A 23545-nucleotide genomic window follows, 5' to 3' on the forward strand; every position below is an offset into this window, starting at 1 on the left:
AGAAAGGCATATAGAATAATCTTATTTTGTTTAAAAAGTACATGAATTCCAAAAAGTTACAAATAAAGCTTGGAAGGAAATGCACCAAAATAACAATAGTGGTTATCAATGAGGGTAAGCTAATGAGTGTATTTTCTAATACATATTTCTATTTTCTAGTATACTCACAAAATGTATATATAATTAAAATAATTAGATATAAAATATATGTATTAATAAAACATATATACAATTAAAAATAGCAAAACTTTGGTAAAAGTTATCAACTGCAGCAACTTGGCAGGAATGCACTCAAGACGCGCAGAATGGAATGTCTTGGAGAATTTTATGAGCTGGAGCCAGGCAGTCAGAGGTGGTGCTCAGCCTCCCTCCCTCCGTCCCTCTCCAGGGCCTCCTCAAGGGGGTCCCTCAGCTGAAGGGGGTGAGGGCAATTCATCCTGCCCCTGTCAAGTGAGCAGTAGGACAGCCAGAGTCAGCTGCTGCCTCCAAGGCAAAGGACACCAGGATTCCATCCCCTGGACCTTGTCTTCTATATGGTGACAGGGCCAAGGCTATGTGGATTAGCATCCACAAAGGAAACACTTCTCTGGACTGAGTACAATGAAAGCCTGAAGCCTTGAGAAGTCATGAGACTGCACTGGAGGCCAGCAGGGTGTGGCCAGTGACCTCAGCCAGGTGGGCGGGCCCCAGTGCTTGGAGTCAGCCGCAACTGACTCACACCTCTCTGCCCTGGGTGGCAGTGGCAGTGTGCCAACAGGGCCTCCACAGCTCTTCAGCAGGGCACACTTCTCAAAATAACTCTCCATAACCACTGCAGATAAAGGATCCCAAACAAACAGAAACGCAGGCTCGAACCACGATGGCCCTCTGCCATCATCCTCTCTTACCCAGCATGCTATTTGAACCAGCCCAGGTTAAGGAAGCCTTGGGTGAGTCCGTGTTATACCAAAGAAGTGAGAATAGCCAGGACTCCCTGGAGCATCTCCAGAGGCCAGAGAAATTGTGTTGCTTCCTTCCCTGCAGTGGCTCAACTGAGGCCTTAGGAGCCTGGGCTGAAAGATCAGCTCAAGGGGATGGCACACAGAGGGTGAGTGTGCAGGCAGGGAGAGAGGTAAAGGCCCCGCCAGGGCATCTGCAGTGGGCACTTGGAATGTGGACCATATCTGAGCAGGGCAGACAGGCAGCCATGGCTGACAGGTGACAGAGAGGTGCAGGGAGACTCCCTGTTCCCGGCAGTCCCTCTCTGCACAAGACCTCTGCTTCTGCAGATGGTGCCCGGACTCCCAGAGCAGCAGTGGAGCCCCCAGAGAAACATCTATTGTGGGGCTGGAGCCTACGTGCTTCTCTTGGCACAGTCCTTCTATGAGGTCTCAGCAATTTGCTTCTCAAAAGTTGTTCTGCAACTCATCCCTGCCTTCCTTGGTCCCTAAGAGTCAGCTCAGTTTCAAAGTGCAGCACCAAGGGCCTTCATCTGCCAACTTCCCCTCCAAGGCAAGCCCCTGGGTTCCCTAAGAACCAGAGTGATGACCGTTGGCCTGGTGCCCTCCAGGTGTCACCAACACTTAAACCTGAACTGTGTCAGATGGCATTGCCTGGAAAAGCATCACAGTGTCCCATGGATTCTTCTGGAGACCCAGCCTGGGTGAAGGATGGCAGGTGCCAGGCCTTGTTTGACACTTTGACACTGATCTGACTCTTAGTGACCAAGAAAGTCAGGGATGAGTTGCAGAACAACTTTTGAGAAGCAGAAGTCCCTGCTGGAACAAACTGTGCTTCTGTAACTGTGCTTCTCGTAGCAATCCATCTAACATCAGGCACACACACGGTGTTTTGATGATATGTCTAAAACCTACCTCTGCTGACAAAATGCTTCAGTGACTTCCCACCGACTGTGGGATGAAATCCAAACTCATAAGGCTTACACACAAGGCCATTCAGCATCTGGCCCTGCTTACTTTTACAACGTCCTCCTCTGAACTCTGCTAGAACCCCCTTCCTAGATTGCTGCCTTCCCTCCCCTGCCCTTTTTCATCTGGCCAATCCTGATTTATGCTTTATAACTTGGCTCAAACAATATCTCCTCCAGGAATTTTCCCCTGACTACTTCCCATCCCTCCTCCCACTAGCTAGGTTATGTTCCCCCTTCTCTAAGCTAACACAGCACCCTATTTGTGCCTTTATCTAAGTGCCTAACGTGAAGTACCTTTTCTGGATATCACTGGTTCACCTAACTTTTTCTATGAGTTCTTTCAGGGCAAGGACTGTGCTCTTTACATTTATATCTATAATAAAGTGCTTGAAAAAAAAGGAGATCCATAAACACTTGCTGAATGAGGGAATGACTTTCAGTATATGAATGAAACATTTGGAAATCAGACTGTTTCAGTTCTGATTTCCAAAAAAAGGTCAGTCTCTAACTTCAGGCCAGTGTGTTTGGCATAAAATTTGGCCAATATATTGATTGTGAAAGTCCGGTGTTCTAGAATTTGGAGAAGGAAGCAAAAATCACGAGATACATGGGTTCAAGAACAGTCAGATCAGATTAATCTTTTCCCTGAGGAATTAGAGCAGATGCAATGTATCTGGGTTTCGGCAGGACATCTGAGAAGGTTTCTCATGATGTCCTTTTGGACAAATGGAGAACATGAACTGAGAGACAGGACAATAAGATGAGCTTCTGGTCAGTGCAAGACTGTGCCCAAAGCAACTGTTCAGTGTGGAGGGGACCCAGGGTGGGTAGCGCTGCATTGGGACCCATCTGTCATACATGGTTGTCAGAAGCTTGAACAAGGACACTGAGGGTAAGCTGATGTGAACCCAGAGGGTGACAGAGTATGCTACATGATAAATCCAGATTTTTAAAGATTTCAAGAGGTTCAAAGAGTGAACCAGGCTGAAAAAGAACAAGACTAATAATGCGGCAGCATCAGGATGCCTGAAGGCCTTGTGTGGGCTTCAGGGGGCTATTAGCCTAATGAGTCACCTGTGACAAAATCCAACACACTCATGGCCACTAATCAAAGCCCATCACCCAGGACAAGGACACTCTAGGCTGGTCAGACAGCCATGAAATTAGAGGAGCCTGACCAGGAGGGTGGGGCACTCCTATAGATAGATTGTAGGAAAGGAGGCTGGTGTGGTCTGAAGGAAGGAAGCCGGGGCCTGGATTTTCCTTGCACACTAGTGTGGTCTGCTCTGCACAGGGGCACCCAGGCCAGGTGACCATGATGCCTCCTTCATTTCCATATCTGTGTCCCTGATATAGGCCTCACTGCCCAGAGGAAGGGGTAACAATTTGTTACCCACCAACCCAGAGAAACACCTGTTTGGGTGTGTCCTCCTGGAGCCCATCCCACGTGTAATTTTAGAGAGGATTCACACGTGTTAGCAATGGCACCAACTGAGCTTCTGACTTGCCCTCAGATATTTAAAGGCTTGTTGTGATGGGTTAGAACCATGATTTGTGGTGTCCCAAGGACAAGAACTAGGATCCAGGGTGGACATGATGGGGAGGCCAAATTCAGCTCAGTAAGAGCTGCCAGAAACAGAAGCTGCCAGGAATGGGAGGTGGGGGGTGACACTGAAAGAGAGTGCACTCCCTGACACTACAGATGATCCAGAAGAGTCTTGAGGTCCACCAGGCACAGAGTTTGGAGAGACCTAACATCCTGGACAACCGCCAGCTGATACCAGCCTCATCAGTGCACCCTGAGTTTCAGCTGTGCCTGATGTGGGCTTGCCCTGTTTATTAACACCCATGTTTCTTTCCTAGAAGATCCTGTCTTCAATGTTGGGGTGAAGTATATAGATAAAGGACAAGCAGATCTTAAGCCACAAACTGTTTTTTGCTTTCGTCATGGTAAAATATACATGAGATTTGCCGTTTTAGCCATTTTTAAGTGTACAGTTCAGTGGCATTAAATACATTCACACCATTGTGTGATCAATCTCTAGAACTCTTTCCATGTTGCAAAACGGAAACCCTAAACATTGACAAATACCATTCTACTTTCTGTCTCTTTGAATCTGACTACATTAGATACCTCGCATAAATGGAATCACACAGCATTTACATTTCTATGATTGGCTTATTTCACTTAATAGAATGTTTTCCATGGTGAAGCATGTGTAAGAATTTCCTTCCCTTTAAGGAAAGTCATAAAATTTTTTGATTCAAACATTTTTCTGCACATGCCACACATTAATCACCTCTGTATCTCTGATTGAGAACCACTGCCCTGCAGAGACCCAGGAGGAGACACTTTACCCTCTCATCAGAATACATAGTATTCTGGGTATTACACTGGGTATAACTGAAAGCTTAAAGCAAATACATGTAAATCACATGTGAATTCTGAAAGACTGTACCTCTAACCAACCTTGTGAATTCTCTACAAGAACTGAAATGCTTATTATAAAATTATGGAGAATATTTGAAGAGCTTCAGTTCAGTCGCTCAGTCATGTCCGACTCTTTGTGACCCCATGAATCGCAGCACGCCAGGCCTCCCTGTCCATCACCAACTCCCAGAGTTCATCCAAACTCATGTCCATCGAGTCGGTGATGCCATCCAGCTATCTCATCCTCTGTCATCCCCTTCTCTTCCTGCCCTCAATCCTTCCCAGCATCAGGGTCTTTTCCAATGAGTCAACTCTTCACATGAGGTGGCCAAAGTACTGGAGTTTCAGTTTCAGGATCAGTCCTTCCAATGAACACCCAGGACTGATCTCCTTTAGGATGGACTGATTGGATCTCCTTGCAGTCCAAGGGACTTGAAAGAATCTCCTCCAACACCACAGTTCAAAAGCATCAATTCTTCGGCACTCAGCTTTCTTCACAGTCCAACTCTCACATCCATACATGACCACTGGAAAAACCATAGCCTTGACTAGATGGACCTTTGTTGGCAAAGTAATGTCTCTGCTTTTCAATTATGCTATCTAGGTGGGTCATAACATTCCTTCCAAGGAGTAAGCGTCTTTTAATTTCATGGCTGCAATCACCATCTGCAGTGATTTTGGAGCCCCAAAAAATAAAGTCTGACACTGTTTCCACTGTTTCCCCATCTACTTACCATGAGGTGATGGGACCAGATGCCATGATCTTAGTTTTCTGAATGTTGAACTTTAAGCCAACTTTTTCACTCTCCTCTTTCACTTTCATCAAGAGGCTGTTTAGCTCCTCTTCACTTTCTGCCATAAGAGTGGTGTCATCTGCATATCTGAGGTTATTGATATTTCTCCCAGCAATCTTGATTTCAGCTTGTGCTTCTTCTAGCCCAGCGTTTCTTATGATGTACTCTGCATATAAGTTAAATAAGCAGGATGACAATATACAGCCTTGACGTATTCCTTTTCCTATTTGGAACCAGTCTGTTGTTCCATGTCCAGTTCTTACTGTTGCTTCCTGACCTGCATACAGGTTTCTCAAGAAGCAGGTCAGGTGGTCTGGTATTCCCATGTCTTTCAGAATTTTCCACAGTTTATTGTGATCCACACAAAGGCTTTGGCATAGTCAATAAAGCAGAAATAGATGTTTTTCTGGAATTCTCTTGCTTTTTCCATGATCCAGCGGATGTTGGCAATTTGATCTCTGGTTCCTCTGCCTTTTCTAAAACCAGCTTGAACATCTGGAAGTTCACGGTTCACATATTGCTGAAGCCTGGCTTGGAGAATTTTGAGCGTTACTTTACTAGCATGTGAGATGAGTGCAATTGTGCGGTAGTTGGAGCATTCTTTGGCATTGCCTTTCTTTGGGATTGGAGGGAAAACTGACCTTTTCCAGTCCTGTGGCCACTGCTGAGTTTTCCAAATTTGCTGGCATATTGAGTGCGGTACTTTCACAGCATCATCTTTCAGGATTTGAAATAGCTCAACTGGAATTCCATCACCTCCACTAGCTTTGTTTGTAGTGATGCTTTCTAAGGCCCACTTGACTTCATATTCCAGGATGTCTGGCTCTAGGTCAGTGACCACACCACTGTGATTATCTGGGTCATTTTGTACAGTTCTTCTGTGTATTCTTGCCACTTCTTAATATCTTCTGCTTCTGTTAGGTCCATACCATTTCTGTCCTTTATCGAGCCCATCTTTGCCTGAAATGTTCCCTTGGTATCTCTAATTTTCTTGAAGAGATCCCTAGTCTTTCCCATTTTGTTGTTTTCCTCTATTTCTTTGTATTGATCGCTGAGGAAGGCTTTCCTATCTCTCCTTGCTATTCTTTGGAACTCTGCATTCAAATGGGAATATCCTTCCTTTTCTCCTTTGCTTTTCACTTCTCTTCTTTTCACAGCTATTTGTAAGGCCTCCTCAGACAGCCATTTTGCTTTTTTGCATTTCTTTTCCATGGGGATGGTCTTGATCCCTGTCTCCTGTACAATGTCACAAACGTCCATTCATAGTCCATCAGCCATTCTGTCTATCAGATCTAGTCCCTTAAATCTATTTCTCACTTCCACTGTTTAATCATAAGGGATTTGATTTAGGTCATACCTGAATGGTCTACTGATTTTCCCTACTTTCTTCAATTTAAGTCTGAATTTGGCAATAAGGAGTTCATGGTCTGAGCCTCAGTCAGCTCCTGGTCTTGTTTTTGCTGACTGTATAGAGCTTCTCCATCTTTGGCTGCAAAGAATATGATCAATCTGATTTCGGTGTTGACCATCTGGTGATGTCCATGTGTAGAGTCTTCTCTTGTGTTGTTGGAAGAGGGTGTTTGCTATGACCAGTGCATTCTCTTGGCAAAACTCTATTAGCCTTTGCCCTGCTTCATTCCGTATTCCAAGGTCAAATTTGCCTGTTACTCCAGGTGTTTCTTGACTTCCTACTTTTGCATTCCAGTCCCCTATAATGAAAAGGACATCTTTTTTGGGTGTTAGTTCTATAAGGTCTTGCAGGTCTTCATAGAACCCTTCAACTTCATCTTCTTCAGTGTTACTGGTTGGGGCATAGGCTTGGATTACCATGATCTTGAATGGTTTGCCTTGGAAACGAACAGGGGTCATTCTGTCTTTTTTGAGATTGCATCCGAGTACTGCATTTCAGACTCTTTTGTTGACCATGATGGCTACTCCATTTCTTCTAAGGGATCTCTGCCCACAGTAGTAGATATAATGGTCATAAATGTGGAGAAAATGTTTCAAAAAACTGAGCACATTTTGCTAAGGCAGGCTTTAAAAGTGATTGAATTTCAAAGGAAGCTAGATTCATAGCTACTTACTGCACTTTGGTATAATTTGTTAAAGGCCCTAAAAACTCTGTTATGGCCAAATATCTACATATACACCCCTATCTACCCTTTATAGTAGATTCTTTTGATTTAGAAAGGTACCTTTTGTCAATAGTAAACAGTTCAAAACTCCAAGGACTATACGTATGACTGTTGTATGTATTAACTATATATTATTGTTATATACACATTATATAGAGTTGTTATGACTTCAAATACTGTTAAATACATACAAATTATTGATACTGGCTTCCTTTGGGAAAGGAAACTGGAGATGATGGATGGAGTGGAGGACATATGAAAATGCTACCTTTTGGAGCTGTTGTTTTTTTCATGTTGTTCATTTAAAAATGTTTTCTAGGTAGCATTTTCATAGGCTATTTTGTTTTTTCCTTAAATTTTTATACTAAAAAATCAACAACAGGAAATGTTGCTAAAAATAAGTCATCCATAAATAAGCTCCAAGGTTATGTGGAAAATTAGCTAAATCTGAAATGAGCCAACATGCATATTATAATTACTCTTCCATCTTAGTTAAAAATCAGTCTTTTTCCAAAATTAAAATGGTAACATGTGATTTCTACTTTGAGTTCAGGCTCGGTTCTCATATCTGCACTTTAGGGGAGTGAGGGAAGCATTAGGAGATGTATTGAAAAGAAAGTCTTTCTCATTTGGGTTTGTTTAAAAAAAAAAAAGCAAATGACACTCTAGAATGACAAATTTTCACCTCATACCTCTAATCCACCATCCTGGTAATTCTCCAATAATCTCTGTACAAAATTTTCAACTATTTGTGGTCTGATAATTGAAAAGTTTTCTTCCATGACTTGGTGTTTCCAAAGGTCTAGGGAAAGAAACACCAATAATAGTATCAGGAAACATTGAACAACTATTAATAGTTACAAGTTGGCGACTGTCCAAGACACAACAAAAGGTGTCATTTCCAAACACACAAAAACTGACGGGTGAGGGAGGGGAGGTGGTGGCTGAGGATACGGGGCCCTCCAGAACACGGGAATAAGGACGATCTCTAACAAGATTCCTAAGAAAAGGTTTGGAAAACACCTCTGAAGCCCAGTGGACAATATTTTGTTACCATAATTATTGACCTTATATGACATCTGTTTTCATAAAGTCCCTCCATGTAACTGAACAATTATTTTGATCTAACACAACTATCAGAAATAAATGAAGAGCTATTATATTTATCTATTTAAGTGTTACAAATTCAAGTAAGTTGAATACAGAGTTGATTTTAAAAGGTCAGGAAATTCAAAAGAAAGAAGAAAGAGTCACAGATTAGAAAGTGTAGAGAGCTGCAGAATATGAACTTTAGCTCCTGTACTGAAGCAGCAACAAGGCCAACACACATGTGATAAGTGAAAAAGTGAAAGTCACTCAGTCGTGTCCGACTCTTTGCGAACCCATGGACAGTCCATGAAATTCTCCAGGCCAGAATACTGGAGTGGGTAGCCTTTCCCTTCTCCAGGCGAATCTTCCCAACCCAGGAATCAAACCCAGGTCTCCCGCATTGCAGGTAGATTCTTTACCAGCTGAGCCACGAAGGAAGGATGTGATAAGGCATATACACAATTATTGAGTAGCATTGTTTAGGACATCAAAAACTTAGAAACAACACACAAACCATGGTATATCCTTCCAATGGGATAGTATGCAACTGTAAAAAAAGAGAAAAATTTCTCCGTGTGTGAAAAGAATATTCATAAATCTATGAATTAAGATGGAAAATGCAAGGTGTAGAACAGTGGATATAAAATCCTATCTTTTATAAGAAAGATACAGTAAATACAGTAAAGGGAGAGGCCACCCCCTCAAGCCTATTCAAGGTCATTGCTCCAAAAATTTGGCTTTCTCTGATGTCATCACTTCTGTTTTCCTGGGTCCTTCACAACAGCACACGTTATTTCTTCAACCTCATAAAAATCTTCCACTTGACCCCATTTCCCACGTCAGCCTTTGCTTCATTCCTTTGCTCCTTTTTCAGCAAAACTCTCCAAAAGAGATGTCTACACTTATTGTCTGTGACTTCTTTCAAAATCCTTCTTAGACCCGCTCACCCAGCTGTTACCTTCACCATTCCACTGAAAGTGATTCTGTCATAAACACCAGTGACCTCAACATGGCTAAAACCAGTGTTTTTACTTGACTTCCAGTAACATTTCACACAACTTTCCACTTCCTCTTGCTTGAGAAACGTCCATCACCAGACGTTGGGGGACCACTCTGTCCTAGTTCTCCTCTACCTCTCTGTTTCTTGTAGGCTCCTTTTTCTGGTTTTCCTTCTACCCCCCAGCCCCACCCAGCTCTTAACATTAGAGTGTCCCAGGACTCAGCCCTTGGTTTGCCTTTATGTTTTTTCTATCTATACTCACCCCCTTGACTATCTCATCTAGTATCATGGCTAAATACCATCCATATGCTGACAAGTCTCAAATTTAGATCAAATACCCACTTGGCATCTCTTCTTGCATGTCTGAAAGCATTTCAAACTTCACTTGTGCATAATTAAACTTCTGATCTTCCCTCCCTAATTTGCCATCTCAGCAGATGGCAATTCAGTTTTCCCAAATGCTCAGGTCAAAAATCTTGGCGTCATCATGGACTCTTCTCTTTTCTCCAAACCCTGTACCCAATCCATCAATGACTTCAAAAATATGCCCAGAATCTTACCACTTAATACTTCTACTGCTCCTAACTTTGTTTGATTCACCATCTTCTCTTGCTTAGATTCATAATGCAATAGCCTCAAAACCAACCTCTCCTTTCTTCAGCCTTTTCTTTCCAGCATAGCAGCCAGAGAAATTCTATTCAAAAATAAGTCAGATCATGCCACTCAAATTCTGGGACAGGCTCCCCATCACATTCAGAGTAAACACTGAAGTCCTCACGAGAGCCTACATGATATTGCCCTTTCATGTTTCCTCTCTGACATCCCCTACTGCTCTCCTTCACTCTCTCCACTGCAGCTACACTTGAGTCTTTGCTGTTCTGTAAACATGACAGGTATGCTCTGCTTTAGGGCTTTGTATGGGTTGTCTTTCTGTCTGCAATGCTCTTCCTCCAGATACCCTGCATAGCTAACTCCTTCACCTTCTTCAATTTCACTCAAAATGTCACTTTCTCAGTAAAGTCTATCCTGACCTCCCTATTTAAAATGACAATGTGTCCCTTCAAACCACCACACCACCATCCTCCTCACTCCACTATTTTCTTATTTCTTATGTGCCTTGATTATTGTCTGTCTATCCCCTACAAGATGATAAATTCCATGAGAATAAGGATTTTTGCTCCATGACAATTAGGATGTCCTCCCTTATTCATGGTTTTGCTTTCTGCAGTTTTAGTTGCCTGTGGTCAATTGCAGTCTGCAAATACTAGATGGACAATTGCAGAAATAAACAACTCATACATTTTAAATTGAGCATTGTCTTGAGTATCACAGTGAAATCTCATGCCATCCAGCTATGTTCTGCCCCACCTGGGATCCCCAACCACTAACATAGTCTTCTCCTGGCATCAAAGCATGGACATCACAACAGCTGTATGATCCAGGATCACCCAAAGCAGATGATCCCCCTTCTGACCTATCATCGAAGCTCAATGGAAGCCTGAAGAGTGCTAAATCACAGTGTCGATGTCACTTTCTCTCGTCACATAGGCATTTCATCATCTCATACCATTACACAAAGAAGGGTGAGAACGGTACACTATTTTGGGAGAGACTACATTCACATAACTTTCATTACAATATATTGTAATTTTTCAATTTTATTATTACGACTTCCCTGGTGGCTCAGACAGTAAAGTGTCTGTCTACAATGCGGGAGACCTTAATTTCTTACTGTGCTAAACTTACAAATTAAACTTTATCACAGGTATGTATGTATAGAAAAAAACATAGTATACTATATACATACGTACATATAGTAAAGACACTGTATTTACTGTAGTACAAATATGTATATATATTGGAGCAGGCAATGGCAACCATGGGCTCAGATGGTAAAGAATCCGCCTGCAATGTGGGAGACCTGGGTTCAATCCCTGGGTTGGGAAGATCCCCTGGAGGAGGGGATGGCAAGCCACTTCAGTATTCTTGCCTGGAGAATTCCATGGACAGAGGAACCTGGCAGGCTACAGTCCATGGGGTTGCAAAGAGTTGGATATGACTGAGTGACTTTCACTTCACTTTATTGTTAATTTCTTACTGTGCTTAACTTATAAATTGAACTTTACCATAGGTATGTATGTATAGAAAAAACATACACTATGTTTACTATAGTATACAATATATTGGAGCAGGCAATGGCAACCCACTCCTGTATTCTTGCCTGGAGAATCCTATGGACAGAGGAGCCTGGTGGGCTACAGTCCATGAGGTCACAGAGAGTCGCGCATGACTGAAGCAACTGAGTATACATACGTGTGTGTGTGTGTGTGTGTGTGTGTGTGTGTGTGTGTAGGGTTTGGTACTATCCCGTTTCAGGCATCCTCTAGGGGTGTTCAAACATGCTCTCCACAGAAAAGGGGGGACTACTATATGCCCAAAACAGTGCTTAAAATATATAGCCTAGAAAATAGCAGGTGCTTAGGTAATAGGTATTGAATAAAAGGATGAATTAGTGTATGTATAAAAAGCACTGAAAGGATACATTAAAAACTGAAAAAGATGATTACATAGCAGTGGCAATGAACCTTCTAAATATATGTTTTGTGTCATTTTGAGTTTTGAACCAGGTGAATGCGTTATCTGTTAAAAAAAATCAAGTTAAATATATGACAGTGCTGCAACAATGAAGTATGTCAACACTCTAACTTCCATGTGCATGGTAATTATGCTGGGTGGGGCCTATTTCCTTGTGCATGGTGCCAGGAGAGTCATTTTTTTAAAAAATTAAGGTATAATTGGCCTACAACATTGTGTTAGTTCCAGGTTCAAATAGTGATTCAATATTTCTATAGATCACAAAATGATCACCACCGTAAGTCTAGTTACTGTTTGTCACCATACACACTTATTGCAATATTACGAACTATATTCCCTATGCTGTATATTTCATCCTGTGGCTCATTTATTTTGCAGCTGGAAGCTTGTACCTCTTAACTTCCCTCACCTCTTCTCTCCTCTTCCCACTCCAGGGGAGTCTTGAAACCAACAGAGACCTATGGCCTCAGAAGTAGGAGCCACGCCCTGTTCCACCCGCTTGCTTTTCTGTTGGGGGTGGGACTGGCTCTCAGCAAGTGCACCCACAGGGCCTCTCCCTGCCTCTGGCTGTTTCTAATTTTAGATGGGATTTCCTACCCATACTTCCATTTTTCTGACAGGAGACTTAGTACACACAAGAGAAAGCATCCAGCAAAACCCTCCCAGAAATGTGATATGACAGAGCAGGAGCCTCTGGAACTTACATTTACTGTTATTTATTGGGGGTCCTGGTTTTCAAAATCGGATTCCACGTTTCTTCTACAATTGGCTACTTTCCATCATAAACAAATAAATCTGATTTTGTTTTTTTCTTTGGATATATCGCCACTCTCCTAATACAGTTGAAGTAGGAAATCCAAAAGAATTAATGTTGTGACTAGAAGTTCATGCTTCTAAGAAGTTTAAGACTTTCACAAATCTAAACTTTGATAGGACAGAGCTCATGTACGCTTCAGAAATTCTCAGATAAGGAAGTGTGTATAGCGTTTTTCTTTCAGGGTACTCTCCTGGCAGGTCACTGGCTCACAGATAAGCCTGGAGAGGGGCTACACACTTCTAGTTTGGAGACCTTCCCCTGCCAAATGCCTACAAAGCTGGTTTGGCATTTAGCTATGGGCTTAGCTGAGGGAGCAACCCCACGTCCAAGGAGCGGCAGCTGCACTGGTGCAGGAGAGCCGAGAGGAGCTACTCCACGTTCAAGGTCAGGAGGGGCAACTCGTCCAAGGTAAGGAGCAGTGGCTGTGCTTTGATGGAACAGCTGTGAAGAGATAACCCACGTCCAAGGTAAAAGAAACCCAAGTAAGACGGTAGGTGTTGCGAGAGGGCATCAGAGGGCAGACACACTGAAACCATAATCACAGAAAACTAGCTAATCTGATCACATGGACCACAGCCTTGTCTAACTCAATGAAACTAAGCCATGCTGTGGGGGGCCACCCAAGACAGACGGGTTATGGTGGAGAGGTCTGACAGAATGTGGTCCACTGGAGAAGGGAATGGCAAACCACTTCAGTATTCTTGCCTTGAGAACCCCATGAATAGTATGAAAAGGCAAAATGATAGGATACTGAAAGAGGAACTCCCCAGGTCGGTAAGTGCCCAATATGCTACTGGAGATCATTGGAGAAATAACACCAGAAAGAATGAAGGGATGGAGCCAAAGCAAAAACAATACCCAGTTGTGGATGTGACTGGTGATAGAAGCAAGGTTCGATGCTGTAAAGAGCAATATTGCATAGGAACCTGGAATGTTAGGTCCATGAATCAAGGCAAATTGGAAGTGGTCAAATAGGACATGGCAAGAGTGAACGTCGACATTCTAGGAATCAGTGAACTAAAATGGACTGGAATGGGTGAATTTAACTCAGATGACCATTATATCTACTACTGTGGGCAGGAATCCCTTAGAAGAAATGGAGTAGCCATCATGGTCGACGAAAGAGTCCAAAATGCAGTACTTGGATGCAATCTCAAAAACGACAGAATGATCTCTGCTCATTTCCAGGCAAACCATTCAATATCACGGTAATCCAAGCCTATGTCCCAACCAGTAATGCTGAAGAAGGTGAAGTTGAACAGTTCTATGAAGACCTACAAGACCTTTTAGAATTAACACCCCAAAAAATGTCCTTTTCATTATCGGGGACTGGAATGCAAAAGTAAGAAGTCAGGAAACACCTGGAGTAACAGGCAAATTTGGCCTGCTGCTGCTGCTGCTGCTGCTGCTAAGTTGCTTCAGTTGTGTCCGACTCTGTGCGACCCCATAGACAGCAGCCCACCAGGCTCTGCCGTCCCTGGGATTCTCCAGGTAAGAACACTGGAGTGGGTTGCCATTTCCTTCTCCAATGCATGAAAGTGAAAAGTGAAAAGTGAAGTAGCTCAGTTGTGTCCGACTCCCAGCGACCCCACGGACTGCAGCCCACCAGGCTCCTCCGTCCATGGGATTTTCCAGGCAACAGTACTGGAGTGGGTTGCCATTGCCTTCTCCAAATTTGGCCTAGGAGTACAAAATGAAGCAGGACAAAAGCTAATAGAGTTTTGCCAAGAGAATGCACTGGTCATAGCAAACACCCTCTTCCAACAACACAAGAGAAGACTCTACACATGGACATCACCAGATGGTCAATACTGAAATCAGATTGATCATATTCTTTGCAGCCAAAGATGGAGAAGCTCTATACAGTCAGCAAAAATAAGACCGGGAGGTGACTGAGGCTCAGATCATGAACTCCTTATTGCCAAATTCAGACTTAAATTGAAGAAAGTAGGGAAAATCAGTAGACCATTCAGGTATGACCTAAATCAAATCCCTTATGATTATACAGTGGAAGTGTAAATAAATTTAAGGGACTAGATCTGATAGACAGAATGGCTGATGGACTATGGATGGAGGTTTGTGACATTGTACAGGAGACAGGGATCAAGACCATCCCCATGGAAAAGAAATGCAAAAAAGCAAAATGGCTGTCTGAGGAGGTCTTACAAATAGCTGTGAAAAGAAGTGAAAAGCAAAGGAGAAAAGGAAGGATATTCCCATTTGAATGCAGAGTTCCAAAGAATAGCAAGGAGAGATAGGAAAGCCTTCCTCAGCAATCAATGCAAAGAAATAGAGGAAAGCAACAGAATGGGAAAGATTAGAGATCTCTTCAGGAAAATTAGAGATACCAAGGGAACATTTCAGGCAAAGATGGGCTCGATAAAGGACAGAAATGGTATGGACCTAACAGAAGCAGAAGATATTAAGAAGAGGTGGCAAGAATACACAGAAGAACTGTACAAAAAAGTTCTTCACGACCCAGATAATCACGATGGTGTGATCACTCACCTAGAGCCAGACATCCTGGAATGTGAAGTCAAGTGGGCCTCAGAAAGCATCACCACGAACAAAGCTAGTGGAGGTGATGGAATTCCAGTTGAGCTACTTCAAATCCTGAAAGAGGATGCTGTGAAAGTGCGCACTGAATATGCCAGCAAATTTGGAAAACTCAGTGGCCACAGGACTGGAAAAGGTCAGTTTTCATTCCAATTCCAAAGAAAGGCAATGCCAAAGAATGCTCAAACTACCGCACAATAGCACTCATCTCACACGCTAGTAAAGTAATGCTCAAAATTCTCCAAGCCAGGCTTCAGCATTATGTGAACCGTGAACTTCCAGATGTTCAAGCTGGTTTTAGAAAAGGCAGAGGAACCAGAGATCAAATTGCCAACATCCGCTGGATCATGGAAAAAGCAAGAGAATTCCAGAAAAACATCTATTTCTGCTTTATTGACTATGCCAAAGCCTTTGACTGTGTGGATCACAATAAACTGTGGAAAATTCTGAAAGAGATGGGAATACCAGACCGCCTGAGCTGCCTCTTGAGAAACCTATATGCAGGTCAGGAAGCCACAGTTAGAACTGGACATGGAACAACAGATTGGTTCCAAATAGGAAAAGGAGTACGTCAAGGATGTATATTGTCACCCTGCGTATTTAACTTCTATGCAGAGTACATCATGAGAAACGCTGGGCTGGAAGAAGCACAAGCTGGAATCAAGATTACTGGGAGAAATATCAATAACCTCAGATATGCAGATGACGCCACCCTTATGGCAGAAAGTGAAGAGGAACTAAACAGCGTCTTGATGAAAGGGAAAGAGGAGTGAAAAAGTTGGCTTAAAGGTTAACATTCAGAAAACTAAGATCATGGCATCTGGTGGATGGGGAAACAGTGGAAACAGTGTTAGACTTTATTTTTTGGGGCTCCGAAATCACTGAAGATGGTGATTTCAGCCATGAAATTAAAAGACGCTTACTCTTTGGAAGGAAAGTATGACCAACCTAGATAGCATATTGAAAAGCAGAGACATTACTTTGCCAACAAAGGTCCATCTAGTCAAGGCCATGGTTTTTCCAGTGGTCATGTATGGATGTGAGAGTTGGACTGTGAAGAAAGCTGAGCACCGAATAATTGATGCTTTTGAACTGTGGTGTTGGAGAAGACTCTTGCGAGTCCCTTGGACTGCAAGGAGATCCAACCAGTCCATCCTAAAGGAGATCAGTCCTGGGTGTTCATTGGAAGGACTGATGTTGAAGCTGAAACTCCAATACTTTGGCCACCTCACGCGAAGAGTTGACTCACTGGAAAAGACTGATGCTGGGAGGGATTGGGGGCAGGAGGAGAAGGGGATGACAGAGGAGGAGATGGCTGGATGGCATCACCGACTCGATGGACATGAGTTTGGGCAAACTTTAGGAGTTGGTGATGGACTGGGAGGCCTGGCATGCTGCGATTCATGGGGTTGCAAAGAGTCAGACACGACTGAGCGACTGAACTGAACTGAACTAGCTGAGGGGGAAATATTCTATTTACTAAACGTTTGAGAAATCTTCCCAGCATGCTTCTTCCTCCTGAGTTCAAGTTCAGGCATGCATCTGCCTCTGTGTGCAGGAGTCAGGGTGAGAAGACCATCCAAGAGAAGCACTTCCTGGCCAGGTGGTGTTTGTGGTCTCCAAATGTGTTTTATTTTTGGTGTGTGTGTGTGTGGCCGTGGCTTCTCTAAGAAGAAATGTGGACGCGGGAGGGAGATAGCATACTAGGGGTTCAATTAGGGCTTTTTCTTCCCTTTTACTCTGTTCCCAGGTCATATGACTGAAGGAAACTTTGACTTCCTGGTGGCCAAACCACTTCCCCTCTCTTCTCTGAGCACCCCATCTGCCCCACCCCCCCATACAGCCCCTTTCCTCTAGGAAGGGCACCTTGATTTGGCAGCACTTCACTTGTCTAACCCCTGGAGAAGGAGTGGCAACCCACTCCAGCATTCTTGCCTGGAGAATCCCATGCACAGAGAAGCCTGATGGGCTACAGTCCACAGGGTCGCGAAGAGTCAGACATGACTAAGCACACAGTCCCGCACTTCTCTAACACGACCACAAACTCACTGTGCCTGAGCAGCCCCTGTGTCCTGAGCCAAGGCAGAACCGAAGGCACACAAGTGCCAAGAATCACGGCTGTTCTCTTGACCAGCAGGGTGGTGGTGGTGGGGAGCGGGTAGGTTGAAAGCCTTATTGCTTCAAGCACATGTATGAATTCTGTACTCCTTTGCTTCTCAAAATGCTGCCCAGAACACTAGTTCTTTGAGTTGACGAAAGATATTCCCAAGGTTCTGTGGTCATATAGATTCAAAGAACATTCCATGCTCTCTCTGAAGATTCACAATACACAGTGGCACAGTAAAGGCTCTGAGAAGGTCTGGAGTAAGGGGACCTTTCTAACATTGTTTACTCTCAGTTTCCCAAACACTTTTTAAAAGCTAATAAAACCCTTACCTTCTTCCCTGAGCCCTGCGAGTAGAAATCCTCCTGTCCAAGGCAATCAAGAGTAAGAGTTGGTTGGTCAATCATAAAAAGTCTGTTAAACCAGGGAATGCTTTAAAAATGACATGCACTATCTAAAAATTTTTAAATTAAAAAATTCACAAATATACAAACATTTGTCAATCTTCTAACATAGACTCTAGGCTTTTTCTTTGTATGCGCCCACTCATTGGAATTCTGTACCATAAATCATAATACAAGCGTGTGGTCTACAATTGTGTGTGTGTGTGTTTTGGTTTCTTTTTATGGAGATAAATTTTAAAGACCATGAAACAACCCAAATGCCTGATGCTTTGTTTTTTTAAAGAAGTTGTAGGTTCACAGAATAACTGGACAGTTCAGAGAGTTCCCACAAATCCCCTGCACCCTCACTCAAAACACACAGCCTCCCTATCAACATCCCACACCAGTGGGTACACTTGCTACAACTGATGAACCTACATTGATACAACCTTGTCATCCAAAGTCCACAGTGTACGTTATGCTTCACTCTTGTGAAACTATGGATTTGACAAATGTATACTAGCATGTATCCACTATTATAGTATCATACAGAATAGTTTCATGGCCCTAAAAATCCTCTGTGCTCTGTTTATTCCTTCTCCTCTTCTCTCTCAACTGCTATTGACCACTGATCTTTGTACTGGCTCCATAATTTTGTCTCTTCTTGAATGTCACATAGTTGGAATCACACAATATGTAGTCTTCAAGTTGACTTCTTTCACTTAATAATACGCATTTAAGTTTCCTTCATGTCTTTTCATGATTTGATAACTCATTTCTTTTTACTGTTTAGTAATATTCCATTGACTGGATGTACCACAATTTATTTCAATTTAGTTTTTATAGAACAGATCTTTCTTTTTGTACTATTTCATTAGTTTACATAATAATTAAATTACTCAAACACAATGACAAGTAAAACTGGCACAAACAGGTTTGGAGCAAACAATGACCAGTGATGCTAGGTAAACATATGCAACCCAAAGGCTGTAATTAGTGAGCACCTTGCTGGCTTGTATTACCCAGACAATGGAAAGATTCAGGTAATCCATGAGTCTGTGGTTGGGAGAACTACTGCATTAACATGTTGAGGAGTTAGTATTCTAGGGCACACTGCTGGGGAAATGCTGACTCGGCCCACGTTCTCCCAGATGTTTTGATTGTGCTTCTTTCGAGAAAAGCATTTTTGTTGACTCACCTTTAACATATGTCTGTTTATGTATTCATAACTATCTCCAGTACTATCACTGGCTAATATTGCAAAACATGCTGTATATAGGGTGCGATTCACCAACAGTGAGAGTGAATCTCAATGCACATTCCCAATAGTTTCTTTGACTTAAAAAAATTTTTGTCTGACTTCTTAGATGTGATTAATTTATCTTTTTAAACCTCATAATGTGACTGAAGATAAGCATGTACTAGGATTAAAACTGTCAACTCTATTATTTCTTATTATTCTCTTGTGGACTGCCTCCCCATGGTCACGTAAGGACACCTTACTATAGAGTGTAACATGTATTTCTTATGTATGGACTTAATCTATTCAGAAATTCTAGTATTTTCTTCCCCCATCCCTGGGCTATATGTCTCTACTCTGGAGACTGCTGGTCTTATAACTGCTCAGAGAAATTGAGAAAGTCAATTAAAAGTTACTTCAATGCCAAAACGTCAAAGATGGGGAATGCAGAGCCTCTTTGAATCAGTGGAGCCTATCTCTCTGTTAAGCAAGCCCTGAGGCTGAGCGAGGATGCCTGGGGCTGCTTTTGATTGCTCTCAGGGGGAACACAAACTACCAAGAACTAGGTGTGGCTGTGACATTTTCAGATGCTCTCAGACAAACTGGAAGCTCATTCAGAAGCTTATAAAAAGATTAAGTTCCAGACAAGGTGGGGAGGAGGGAAGTAAACAGGAGAGATATTCAAGCCTGTGATGCCCCCTGTTCTTAATACTCTTCATTTCCAGCTCCCTCTGGAAAAACCCATAGCCTCAAGCTAGCCCTGACCACAAAGCGTGATCACTGCATGAAAAAGCAGGCCCTGTTGGAAGCCCCAGTTCACTATGGCTGCTTCCTACTGCTGAGATGAGCAATAGGTGAGTGAGATTTCCAAGGTTTTACCATCCTCCTCTTCCGTGAGACCCAGCCCACAGAGGTCTCAGAATATAAAAGCACCCCTGGTACACAGTGGGGACTCCATCACTTGTACTGGGGGACACTCAGCAGAGGAGGAGACCCAGGCCTTCACACCAAAGCATGCTGAACAGACCCCAAACAAAATCAGCAATAACAAAACTCTCACTACTGCTGTTTATTTTTAAAATCTTATGAGTACAAAATCTGAACAAAACTTTAGAATTGGCCAGTATATTCTAGCCAGAGTAAGGTTTGGTAATGTCAACCTTACCACCATTAAAAATAACTCTCCCCCTCCCCTTTGCCTGACTCGCCCCAGCTCCTGACTGAAGGCCCTTTCCAAGCACAGCTGATGAGCACCCTGCACAAGCCAACACCCAGCACAGCCGCAAAGCAAGGACACTTCCTCCCTGGGGCCCCCACCTGGCCGTCTCATAAGAACCGCAGCCCTAAATCATGCAGATGGCTGCACCTGCTGCATGCTTGTGGATTTTCTCCAAGGACTCAGAAGGAAGCTGCCTAGATGCAGCAAACACAGTATCAACAACAGGGGCTTTGTGTCTTCTTAAATGCTCTGTAACTGGAGCTCAATCACACTTGGCTGTCTGGTGACATTCAGAGATACTCAGTTAGTGGGGCTTCCCCTCTTGCTGCCCAGCCTTTCCCCAAGTCCTGCTTGCAGAATCCAGTTACTTGAAGCACTGAGAAAACCACAGTGTCTTAGTGAGGACAGAGGTTATTAATTAACATTACAATGTCTGTGGACCTTGTCTCAAAAGGAAACCCTAATTAATTTTGTCAGTCAGACAATTCTCCTTAGCTCAAAAATCGGGGATTTTCCTAAAGAATTAGTAGGAGTTAGGAACAGACACTGTAGTTCAGAGAGGACCAGTCACACAATCTATGGTGCCCCATGAAAAATAAAAATTCAGGCTTGTTCAAAACACAGGAAAAAGGTGTTTTGTACCATTAAAGGTACCAAAATATAAAGTGTTTTTCTTTCTTCTGCAGTCTTTCTCTTGACCTGTCATGGTGTTTTTGTTTTAATGCTGAACTCCCTGGCTTGGGGATGCTGGCAGGGCAAGTACAACCTTCATAGCCATCAGGGCCCCTGCCCTGTGATGGGGGCATGAATACACATGGTCTACCAGCTACTGGACCGAGGCTTCATGCCCTAGCCAGGGGCAAAGAAGTTAAGCCAGGTGTCTCCTCTTCCCACTGGCCCATTGCTCCTATCCACCATGGATGGGCAACCCCAAGGGTACTGCATCCTCTGCCCTGGGATATTCCAGGTACACAGGGATGGGCAGCAAGCTCACTTTGACTAAGTCGCTCATCAAACACACCACAGTGCTGTCAGTATGGAGTCCCTGAGATGCTGCCAGGTACACATGCCCCACACATGCCCTCACCATGCTCAGGCCCCCACTGGTGTGGGGAATGGCAGCAACTGCTGGATGGGGATGGTGAGGGGGAGGTTAGTGATGCTGGGGTGTCAGAGAGCAGAGGATTGGGCAGAGAACTCCTCCTGGCAAGGTGGGGAGGCAGCAGGAGGTGGGACTGTGAGCCCAGGCACCAAGCCTTTGGTGCTTACTCCAATGGTTCACTGGACATCACTGACAGAATACAAATTCTAGGTTAAAATAAAGCGTGTCAAGATGGCACCAATAGAGCATTAAACCCCAGGTTCCCCTGTGGGAGTCCCATGAGAGTGCACGGGTCACTTGCCCATGAAGTCCTACTGACTTTGGACCTCAGATGAAAGGAAACAATTTTGATTGCCTTCCCACCCTAAGTACGTGTATTTCTAAGACAGATATTTATATATATATATATATATATATATATATATATATAAAAGAAAAAGCTTCATGTATTTCCTCCATTTCAACTTTATTCTTTATTTCAGTTAGGAGTTAATCAGAAGAGACTGAAGTTTACAGATGTTCTCTAAAAGCCCTGTAAGTGAAGAATATATATTCTTCAAAACATGAAAAGTACTCCTCTCTGAGCACAGGTAACTATATTCAATATTTAGTAACAAACTACAATGGAAAACAATCTGATAGAGAATATACATAACTGAATCACCAGATACAGATACAACATTGCAAATCAACTATACTTCAATAAAAATTTTTAAAAAGTACTTATTTGAACTCCCCTGGTGGCCCAGTGGTAAAGAATCCGCCCACCAATGCAGGAGACACCGGTTTGATCCCTCGTCAAAGAAGATCCCACACACTGTGGAGCCACTGAGCCTGTGAGCCACAGCCACTGAGCTCTCTCTCTGGAGCCTACAAGCCGAGACCACTAGAGCTCCCGCAGCAATGAAGACCCAGGGAAGCCAAAAATAATATAAATAAATAACTTTTAGATACTATTTTCTGGGCATCGCAGTGTTTTTGTTTTTCCATGAATATGGATAGATACATGGATTGCTTTTATAATGAGGAAAAATAATTAAAATGTTATTTTCTAAAGTAATAAACATACTTTACCTGTAGGGAGAGTATGCTGCTCCTTGGACTTTTCTGATACAACCAGTGTTATCTCTCTGTTAACTTTCTTTAATACCTCCTGGATCATATGAATTTCAAGATTTTCCAGAAGTTTCTGAAGCTAGAGTAAACAGTATGAGAGTTACTCTTCACTATTAGTTTATACTCCAGGCTCCTAAATTCTTACATAAGTGCCTTGGGCTGGGTCCTGTCCTTTAGCTACTCTCTACTGAGGAAGAAGAAAGGATTCTTTTTTTGAGGTTCCCAAGTGGGGTAGAGGCATCTTTTTGGAGACAAATATCTCTTCTTCCTGGCTCATATCTCAGTTGATAAAATACAACCCTTTTTTACCAGGTTCTGCTGAATTGCAAAGTGCTCAGTGTCTGAAGTGATCTCTTATGTTTTGGAGTCTCTAAATATGGCCAGGAATTTCATGACCTGTTTTATAAAAAGCGCAAAAGTCTGAAACTCAATTTAGATACCAAGGAGGATTTCACAAGAAGATATTAATCCATATACAACCAAGAGAAAACTTTGTTCCAATACCCATGAGCCCTTACTCTACCCTTTATGCTTGCAAAGCCCATGTTTCTCCTTGTCAGAGGACCCCTGGTGCTAGAGAGGAAGCAGAGTTCAAAAGGGTAAGCAATGGTCATGGGACTGGGGTGTGTGTGGAGAAGGGGTGGTGCTGAGTTCTCCTGGATGCTTAGCGGACATGTATCTCTGTAGTTACACCCATGCAGCTAGAGTCTTTGTTCCCTGTTACAATAAGCACAGCCAGGACAGCCTGTGTCCCAGGACCAAAGGGAACAAAGAGTTGGAAAAACAACCCCTCCACATACCATCAACACACACCAGACAGACTAGTACATAAATTGTGTTGTCTTATTCTCAGAAAAACAATCGCGGAAGCTATTTTAAATATTCTAGTTCTGTGAGCGTGTGTTGGGATGAGAGGATACTTGTGTGCTGAACTTTATGGTTAAGATGCTAGTGGTTATGTTTTCTGTTGTCTTTTTTGTGGTGGTGCACTTTAATTTGAGGAAAATAAGAATATGAAAACCTAGAATTATAGAACTGAGACATTAAGGTTAGCT

General features: G+C 43.0%; 1 long non-coding RNA gene and 1 pseudogene across 4 annotated transcripts in view; one reads left to right on the forward strand and one right to left on the reverse strand.

Annotated features, from left to right (window-relative positions):
* CCDC162P (coiled-coil domain containing 162, pseudogene) overlaps positions 1 to 23545 on the reverse strand; it is a 150664-nt pseudogene that overhangs the window by 18835 nt on the left and 108284 nt on the right. For all 3 annotated transcript variants that reach the window (XR_009495807.1, XR_003036370.2, XR_003036369.2), the window contains exons 26-27: positions 22449 to 22569; positions 7962 to 8071 (exon numbers count right to left, since the gene is read on the reverse strand). The product of XR_009495807.1 is annotated as a coiled-coil domain containing 162, pseudogene, transcript variant X3 (transcript). The remainder of the gene's footprint in view (positions 1 to 7961; positions 8072 to 22448; positions 22570 to 23545) is intronic.
* LOC132346099 (uncharacterized) lies at positions 12111 to 22492 on the forward strand. The gene is made up of 3 exons (XR_009495808.1): positions 12111 to 19907; positions 21857 to 21964; positions 22124 to 22492. It is a non-coding gene; the product is annotated as an uncharacterized lncRNA (long non-coding RNA).

This window comes from Bos taurus, chromosome 9 (genome assembly GCF_002263795.3).
Source record: "Bos taurus isolate L1 Dominette 01449 registration number 42190680 breed Hereford chromosome 9, ARS-UCD2.0, whole genome shotgun sequence".
NCBI classification, from domain to species: Eukaryota; Metazoa; Chordata; class Mammalia; order Artiodactyla; family Bovidae; genus Bos; species Bos taurus.